The 10,056-nt window shown below is 41.4% G+C and overlaps 1 pseudogene; it reads left to right on the plus strand.

Annotated features, from left to right (window-relative positions):
- Positions 1–7,111: 7,111 nt before the first annotated feature.
- Positions 7,112–9,407, plus strand: LOC125527672 (annotated as a pseudogene).
- The last annotated feature ends 649 nt before the right edge of the window (positions 9,408–10,056 follow it).

Below are 10,056 nucleotides of genomic sequence, written 5' to 3' on the forward strand. Positions count from 1 at the left end.
GCTTTTGGGCAGAAGCGAGAAGCTGGCTGCACCTCAAGTTGTCGGAGCTACACCCTTGTACGTGGTGCAAGGATATCCTCTGTGATCCATGTTTTGTTGAGGCGGACAGGGCAAAAATAGTTACTGTCATGTGGGCGATCTGGACATCACGTAACAGCATAACACATGATAGAGTGAGTATGGACCCAGTCCAATCCATGAAGCGTATAAGAGAAACACTGGCTCTATTGGAACTCCCATTGGAGCAGACCAAAACACTGCCTGGGTATGGATGGAGACCGCCTGAAGTTGACTGGGTAAAAATCAATACGGATGCTAGTGTTTCAGTGATTGAGAAAAAGAGTGGAATAGGAGGTTTAGCTAGATCTCCTTCTTCGTTTGTTATTGCCTGGAGTAAGCCTTACCCCGATGTCACAAATCCTCTTATTGCAGAAGCGTTGGCGTTGCGAGATGGGGTAATATTTGCAAAGCTCCGGGGGTTCTCGCGAGTGGCTATGGAAACAGATTGTTTGGAGATGGTACAGCTATGGCACTCGCGACGCTTTTCGTGCTCTATTGTAGCGTCCTTACTTTTAGAAATTGATGAGCTAGCCTTATGCTTTCTTTCCTTTGATATTCAACATGTAATAAGAAGTGCCAATATGCCGGCCCACTTGTGTGCGAAACATGCAAGCACACTTGGGGTTACCGACTGTTGGATGGACTCCCCGCCCGGTTTCCTCATGACCAGCGTGATGGATGATCGTGTTGGTGCCATTGTTGTTGAATAAAGCTCATAGTTTCCCGCAAAAAAACACAAATACAGTGACCATTGATGCACTTTTTAAAGGCTTAGTAAGCAAGAAACAAAAACATGAAACAAACTAAAAAATAGAAAAGGAATCTAAGGTTACACCTTGTCACGTGGTTTTATCTGCATCATGTTGGCGCTATATTATCCCTTACCTGCTTCCTCATTAGTATCTTTAGCTCGAGCCTGCTCCCCAGCATCAATAGTTGTTAGCTAGTTTTCAGCCCTGTTTGGTTCAGCTTTTATCGAGGGATTTCGCTGTCGCGTAGCAGAATCTGAACCAAAGAGAGAACCCAGCAGAATCCGATTTCAGAAATCCGCTGCCAAAATCTGAACCGAAAGCGGAAGTAGGCCAGGATGTGCTTTCCAAAATCTGATTCCGCCGTGGGCCAAAATCTGTAAAAGCTGCATCAGCTGGTTTGCCAAATGGCCAACATCTTTTTCACATCAGATTTTCCACAGCTATTTTTCAACAGCAGATTTTTCATAGCTGCTTTTAGAAAATCCACAGCCGAACCAAACAGGGCCTTCAACTGATACCTCTTATCTCTACTCCTAGTTGGCCAGTTGGTAGGTCATGTCGCATCTTCGTATCCCTCCCCCACCCCCTCATACGATCTCCCCTCGACCGATCGAACTAAGCCACTCACCATTTTCCCCTCCCCACGATCCCTCACGCAAACAAAAAACCCAGGGAAGAAAAACCAGCAAAATCAGCCTAAGGCTCGTCGTAATGGTAGTATCATAGCTAGTGCATGCATGCCAACTAGGCAATTTTTATGAGGTGTCATAACATTAAATGAAGAAAGAGATGATGGAGTATCATATCATGATACTGTATCATATCATGATACTGTATCATAATAAATTCCATGCTGCTTTGTGTCATGCATGGCAATAAAATAAAGTACTACATGATACTAATATATGATACTATGCATTAGGGAGGTAGTATCATATAGTAGTATCATATGCATGATACTAGTATATGATACTCCCTATTACAACCAGTCTAACTGAAACCTACCCCCTACCTCGTGCGGTTTATGTAGACCAATCCACAAAGCGAAGCGTAGGCGGCCGCCCATTGCGTGCGCCTAGGTAATGGCCCCTCCTGAATGGCAAGCATCATAGATAAGCTGACACGGTAATCCCACCGGCCACCTAGAACCTCGATGCAACATGGAGCTTCATTCTCTGGGAACTTATTAACTTAGAAGATAAGTAACACTATGTAGATGTAAATTCAAAGGTAGTAAAAAAATCGGCCGACGTCTCTTTCAGTCCACTCACATGCAAAAAAACTAGGTGTTTTATATAGGAGAATAACGCAAAATAGAACAAAAGAGAAGAAAAGTAAATTTTTTAAAATGGTGACAAAAATTTATGTTACTCCCTCCATTTTTGTATACAAGATCACTTGAAAGGATCGATATAGTTGACTAGAGGGGGATGAATAGGCAACTAACACTTTTTAGCTTTTCTTTACCAATTTAAACTTTGCATCAAAGTAGGTTGTCTAGATATGCAACTAGGTGAGCAACCTATATGATGCAACAACAACAAGCACAAAAACAAGAAAGGAAAATAACACAAATAAACTAGCACAAGTAAAGTCATGAGATAACCAAAAGTGGAGCCGGTGAAGACGAGGATGTGTTACCGAAGTTCCTTCCTTTTGAGGGAAGTGCGTCTCCGTTGGAGCGGTGTGGAGGCACAATGCTCCCCAAGAAGCCACTAGAGCCATTGTATTCTTCTCACGCCCTCGCACAATGCGAGATGCCATGATTCCACTATTGGTGCCCTTGGAGGCGGCGATCGGACCTTTACAAACAAGGTTGGGGTAATCTCCACAACTTAATTGGAGGCTCCCAACGACACCATGAAGCTTCACCACAATGGAATATGGCTCCACGGTGACCTCAACCATCTAGGGTGCTCAAACACCCAAGAGTAACAAGATCCGAAAGGGATTAGTGGGTCAAATTTCTCTTGGTGGAAGAGTAGATCGGGGCCTTCTCAACCAATCCCTAGAAAATAAACAAGTCTGCTTGGCTAGGGAGAGAGATCGGGCGAAAATGGAGCTTGGAGCAACAATGGAGCTTAGGGATGAAAGAGGTAGTCAACTCGGAGAAGAAGACAACCCTTATATAGTGGAAGAACAAATCCAACCGTTATCCATCAACTCAGCCTGTGAAGCACGATACTAGGACGCGGTACTACCGCTAGGGCACACAGTACTACCGCAAGACACCGCGGTACTATTGCCCATGCAGCAGGAACCAAACCAACCCTGACGCAAGGCAGGGATAGTCCAGATTTGGAAAGGTATGGACATATAAAAATACATTCATGGCAACTTCCGCTGAGTTGGGATCTGTGCAAAAATCCGACAAGATAGTACCACATGCCAGGAGTGGTACTACCGCGTAGGGCGCGGATGTAAAAAATTAAATCCGCCCCTACTTCCACTCATGTTGCTGTGCCAGGCCAGGGCTCATGTTACTACCGCACCCATGGGGCGATACTACCGCGTAGGGCGTAGATGTAAAAAAATTACATCCGCCCCTACAACCGCTCGAGCGGCTAAGCCTGGCCAGAGGCCGCGGTACTACCGCTCCCAAGAAGCGGTACTACCGCACCTACGGCCGGTACTGCCGCAAGGCCCCGCGGTACTACCGCAAGGCCCCGCGGTACTACCGCTCTGAAGAGCAGTACTACCGCGTGCCTTAGAATAGCAACACTAGAAGTCCTTCATTTCGCAGAGACACAGAAAAACGGAGGATGCTCCAAAGAGCCAAAGGAAAGATGGTGCAAAAGGAGTAGACGTGTATGTGATGATTCCGCCCAAACCTTTCCAAAGCGAACCCCTCTTAATAGTACATCTTTCCTACGACTCAAATCCACCGAAAAGAAACGTAGAGAAACACCGTCTTCAACAGTCTTCGAGGGGCATCAAATCGTCTTGTGCCTAGTCATGATATGTCTGAAATACTCAATGCATATGATTAGTCCGCAAAGCATTGTCATCAATCACCAAAACAACTAAGGGATAAATATGCCCTTACACCACTTCATATTTTTATGTCTAACTTTGACTATTAATTTTACCAACAAAATATGAGTCATATACCACAAAAGTATGTCACTGGATGCACATTTTAGAGAACTTTTCGATGATATATTTTTTATGACATATAGCTCATATTTTGTTGATCAAAATTAAAATTCAAAGTTTGACACAAAAAATAAAGTGGCATTGTATACATAAATATGTGAACATAAAAATAATAATATGTGAACAAGTTTCTTTATTTTCATAAACATTTCTGTAAATTTCATGACCATTTTTTGATGTTTAAAAAAATTAATATATGTCATGAACATTTTTTAAAAACTGCACATACAAATTTTTAAATAGTTATGGAATTTTAATGTATGCCATGAACATTTTTAAAAATTGAACAAACAAGGTTTTATACTTTACTGAACATTTTTAAACATATGAACATTTTTGGAAATGTTGCAAACATTTTTAATGGTTAAAAACACTATTTTACATGCCATGCACATTTTTCATAAATTGCAGGAATAATGTTTTACATCTCATTGAAGATGCTATAAAATGTCATGATTTGTTTACATCTTGTGAACATTTTTAATGGTACCAACATGAATTAAAATGTCATGAACAATTTTTAGAAATGTGTGAACATATTATAAGTGCAATGACCTTTTTCCCTTATTAAAATGCGTAAGCACTTTGTTTTTTTTTAAAATACAAAAACCCTTTATTAAGTGTGTGAGCACTTCTTTTGAGGTGCGTGAACATTTTGTAGGACTATATATAAAACCGTTTGCGTTCTCGCTAGCTGGGCCTGGGCTACAAACGAAGCGAGGCGAGGCGAGGCAGACGCGCCCCTTCCACGGGAGCGCGGCGTCTCCTGCTCCTCGTCCCGCGGAAGGCGGCGTCTCCTCGTGTGAGTCCGCGCTCTCTCCTCCCTCCTCCCTTTGCTAGGGTTTTAAGGCTTTAAGCGGCAAGGACGACGGGGGTAATCAGTTCGTTTTCGTCCTGCAATTAGGTGGAGCGCAGGAGCGATTCCGGCGGCGGGGAGGGGTGGCCGCGGCTGCTGTCGGGGGTCGATTCTCACCGTACGCTTCGGTCTTCCTTTGCTGTCGCGTGGACTTCGGGTGTGCCGGTGGTGGCCACTGCCGTGGGATCGAGGTACTGCCCCCTGATACAAGCTCTGTTTCCCCCTTGCTTCATCTGCCCAGCGAATTGGTGCTTGAGGTCCTCGGATTTGGGCCCGGGTTTGTGGGTGGTGCCATGCCGTTCAACTTATTTCTGCAGATTGAGTCGTTCGGGGGTTACATTCCTATTTGTATGCTTATTAATTTGTCTTCCTCAGTCGCAGATTGTACCAGATTGTGTTCTTATCATACAATTGAAATTAATTGCAAAAGTTCCCTTGATCTGCTAGCATTTGAGTTCCATTCATTGTTTCTGGTGAACCATATGCCAAGTCATTGTCTGGCTTGTGGTATTAGTTTGTCAGCTGCTCCTTATGTAGGATTAGGTTTTGAAATCTCTCATCTAAGAAGGTACTGATTGTCTATTATCATACAGTTCCAGTACAAAGGTTTCCTTAATCACCTATGATTTGAGTTGGACACATTCTCTTCTTAGGTTTTGAACTAGTTTTGTTTGAGAGTTAGAAATTCAATCTAAATTTATTTCCGGAATAGGTATCAAACTGACAAGTAAATTTTTGCAGTGGCTTGACACTTGCTGTTTTAAGATTTAGCACCCATTTGTCTTCTAGAATTAGATATCAAATTGATTAGTTGTATGCTCATATTCATTATACTCGTCCATTGTTTTGATTCCAAATGGTGTGGCAAGCCCCAAAGTTCCTACAAAACTGATATATTCACCTAGCTGTGATACTGATATGCATGATCACTTTTTTTGATTTGGCTTAAATGTTTACCCATGTTTTTTTATTCTTTACAAACTGTCAAATATGCTGCCTCTTTTTGGCCTCCTTTTGTTAGAACCATGTTGCTGTTGATGCGCTCACTTTGCTTCATAACATTGCTACATGTGTAGTCTAGGGATAAGGTTGCTGCTAGTATAGATATGCTTTGTTTTGTCTCAAACATAGTAACTTTTGTTTCCTTTGCTTACAATCCTTTCAGGAATATAATTTTCTGTAAGTATGATGGTTTTACTCTTCAGTAACCTACTTCTTTGTGCTCTTGCATGGTATTTTAATTATCCAGTCACCCAGCTCCTTGTAGCCGTGGACATTGGGTGTGCCGGTGATGACTACTGCCGTGGGCTAGAGGTGTTGTCCCTGATACGAATTCGGTATGCCCCCTACTTCATCCACTCTACTAATTGGTGTTTGAGGTCCCTAAATTTGGTCCCGGGTTTGTGGGTGCTGCCTCGCGGTTCAACTTGTTTGTGCAGCTTGGGTCCTGGTTCCCTGTTTGGGGGTTCGTTTCTTGTTTGTTTGCTTATTAATTCATCTTCCGTAGGGGTTTGCTTAACTAAAACTCTACTTCATGTAGGCTTTAGAATCTCTATTTTGGAATGTAGCAAATTGTCTATCATTTAATTAGAATTAATTGCAAAAGTTCCCTTGTTCTGCTAACATTTGAGTTTCATACATTGTTTTTGGTGAACTATACGTTAAGTCGTTGTCTGGCTTGTGGTATTTGTTTGTCGGACAGTTAATCAGCTACTTCTTATGTATCATTAGGTTTTCAAATCTCTCATTTAAGAAGGTACTGATTGTCTATTGTCATATAGTTATCGTACAAAGGTTTTCTTAATCACCTACGATTTGAGTTCCACACATTCTCTTCTTAGGTTTTGAACTAGCTTTGTTTGAGAGTTAGAAATTCGATCGAGAGATTATTTCTCAAATAGATATCAAGCTGACAAGTAACTTTTTGCAATGGCTTGGCACTTGTTGTTTTAAGATTTAACACCCATTCCTCTTCTAGAAATAGATATCAAATTGATTAGTTGTACGCTCATATTCATTATACTCGTCCATCGTTTTGATTCCAAATGGTGTAGCAAGCCCCAAAATTCCTACAAAACTGATATATTCACCTAACAGTGACACCGATATGCAAGATCACTGTTGTTTGATTTGGCTTAAATGTTTACCCATGTTCTTTTTATTTTTTACAAACTGAGAGATATGTTGCCTCTTTTGGCCTCCTTTTGTTAGAATCATGTCGCTGTTGGGGCGCTTAGTTTGCTTTTTAAAATTGCTACATGTGTAGTCTAGGGATAAGGTTGCAGCTAGTATGGATTTGCTTTCTTTTGTCTTGAACATAGTACTTTTGTTTTCTTTGCTTAGAATCCTTTCAGGAATCTAGTTTTCTGTAAGGATGATGGTTTTGCTCTTCAGTAACCTACTTTTTTCTGCTCTTGCATGGTATTTTAATTATCTAGTCACCCAGCTCTGCACCCTGCTGTTAAACTCTGAAGTGTGGTGGGTTTGGGAAATTTCTGGATAACTCTATTCCTCTCTAGTCTGTACAATACATATACTGGTTTACATGGGCCACGTGGGCTAGACTTACTCACACATATACGGCCCAACAAACTCTAATACTATTTCATACACTTTTTTTGCTGAACTGGCTATGATTGGAGTAATTTTCTTATTTGACAAGTTGTCATACTCCCTCGGATATGTGTATTATTCGGCATTATGCATTTGCGCTTACTAATTGATTAGTCTGACATAATTAAATATTTTCTTCCAGTTATCAAGCAATTAGGGATCAAATATGGCGTCATGCCAAGAAAGAAAGCGGGCTGAGAGAGAGGCCAGGAAGAAAGTTGCACAGGCTTTCAAGGAAGGAGCTATTTGGAGGTTGAAGTTGCGTATTCTTACTTGGTTAATGTGGATTTTGCTATGCGCTGAGTGGATATCAACAAACCGGGTACATGATGGTCTGCGCATGGCAATTCTAGCAGCGCCATGGACAATCGTATTCTGTATTGCTCTACGGATTGGGTCCGAGATGTTTGCTGGGTTCTTATGCTGTACATTTGGCCTCAATGGATGCTGAACCTAGTATGTATCGTCATCTTCCTAAATTTATTTCAGCGAATGGTGATATATAGCCTATATAGAAATACTATAGAACCCCGCACTTGATGATCATGGACTAGTTTATACTCCCTCCTTATATTAGTTTACAGAGGGAGTACTATCTAGGAGAGCAAGAACTAATTTAGAAATCCTTATGTATCAAAGTTGCAGAATTCCTTTTTTTGTGTGTGTTTGGCCACTCACAGTTCTGTTTATAGTCATTAACATCACTTTTTTGTTTGTGTGTGTTGCTCTATCTACTGCTTACAGTAATACTCCAATTTCTAGTACGAGTAGTATTAAACTATTAATTCTGTTGCTTGAGTTAATAGATAGCAGAAACCAATCCTATCATGCTTAAACTAATATGCTCCACAATTATTGTTTCCAAGCACATGTCTTTTCATAAGTTGTATGCTGCAAAATAACTTGATTTTTGTGTGTGTATGATCTAAAGATACCCAGAGAGAGATCAGTGAGACAGTATCTGAACAAGTATGGAGTTGTTGATACGCGCCCAATTGAGGGTGGTGGTTCAGCGGTCATCTGCACCAAGTATGGTAGAAATCTGTGGTCAGGGTTTATTAAGGTGATAACTGATGCTCATAACCGGCACCAAAGTTGGGGCGGGCAATTCACTATGGAGGATCTAAGGATGAGTGGACACCGCTGTCGCATTAAGCGTGAACCCATGTGCGATGGAAGTTTTGCCAATCTGTTATTAGATCTGTCCATGTTGGCTAGGCTATTGCTGGTAGATGAATTCAGAGATTCCCAAGGATATCCAATTAGTTATATCCAGGAACTGTACAACTTGATGGTCTCCCCTACAGTTGGTTCATGTCCTTCAAAGGCAAAGAAGGAAAAGTTCCTTAAATTCCTGCACAACCATCCAGCAGTCAAGTCACCAAGAGCAGTCACGATCCTCATAAGTGTAGTCTTCCAAGCCTATAAATCAATGGGTCAAATAGGGAAACCGAAAGTTGATGACCTTGTGGCTAAGACCAAGCTTACTACTAAGGATTGGAGGGTAGACGCTGCGTTGAACTCGTTACTTAACAAGGTGTTGCTATTCAAGTACAACGACCCCAATAACACTCTGGCCAGTTATGCTCCCAATTCGTGTGACCTTTTTAGGTTCTTACGGAACTTCCAGCAGCATGGCGGGGATGTAAGTTTTCTCATAATTCGAGTAATCCACACGCTTGTATTTTAGTTCTCGTCTGAAATAATGATATATGTTGTGCTTGACAGGCCAATCAGGGTGATAAAAAACAAAACATCTCTAACCTTGAGGAACTGGAGTATATTGCTTCATATAGATTTCCAACTTTCATATCTATGCTTATTGAAGATCTTGTTATGGTGTTGGATATGCAGGGGATGTAAGTCTAAAGTTTGATTTTGTTTGCTCTATTCAAAATTGATGTTCCATCATAACTGATTTGTTATGCAGGTTACAATATGCTTGGGAGAACTACACGTGTTCAGCTTAGAGACTCACAGTAACGAAAGGTAATTCTATCTACTTTAGAGAACATGGAAAAAGTCGTGCTTTCAACATGTCCCAGGTTTGGTGGTCCTGACACTTGTTTTTTTGGTTGAAATTGCAGAGAGAACACTAAGTGAGAAGCGATTGTCAAGGACATGAGACTTGGGCATGTGGTTGAAATTGCAGAGAACAAGTGAGAAGCGATTGGCATGCAGGCCTGGACATATTCTGAGTTGACGAAGAATTAGTTGTTAGCACTCAATTGCAGAGCGATCAGATTAGCTTTTCTTGTCCTGATGTAGGGTATATCGTCTGTTTAGATGTATGTGCTTATTTTTGGTCACTGACCATTGCTTCAGTTAGCACTCGATCTGTTTCAGACTAATAGAATTAGATGTTAGCACGCTGTCTTAGTTTTGGTCACTGACCATTGCTTCGGTTAGCACTCAATCTGTTTCAGACATCTAGAATTAGCTTTTAGCATGCTATATGACTAGGCTCTCTTGAATGAGGACACTGCCCCTCTTTTAGCACTACGCTGCTTTGTTACTGGTCAATGGAAGTACTTGTTTTCGGTCACTAACTGTTGGTTCTACTTTGTATGAACTCCTATCTTTTTCATGACGCTGGCTGTTGTTTGTTATTGGTCAATG

Source organism: Triticum urartu, unplaced genomic scaffold (assembly GCF_003073215.2).
Source record: "Triticum urartu cultivar G1812 unplaced genomic scaffold, Tu2.1 TuUngrouped_contig_4330, whole genome shotgun sequence".
In the NCBI taxonomy this organism is placed as follows: domain Eukaryota; kingdom Viridiplantae; phylum Streptophyta; class Magnoliopsida; order Poales; family Poaceae; genus Triticum; species Triticum urartu.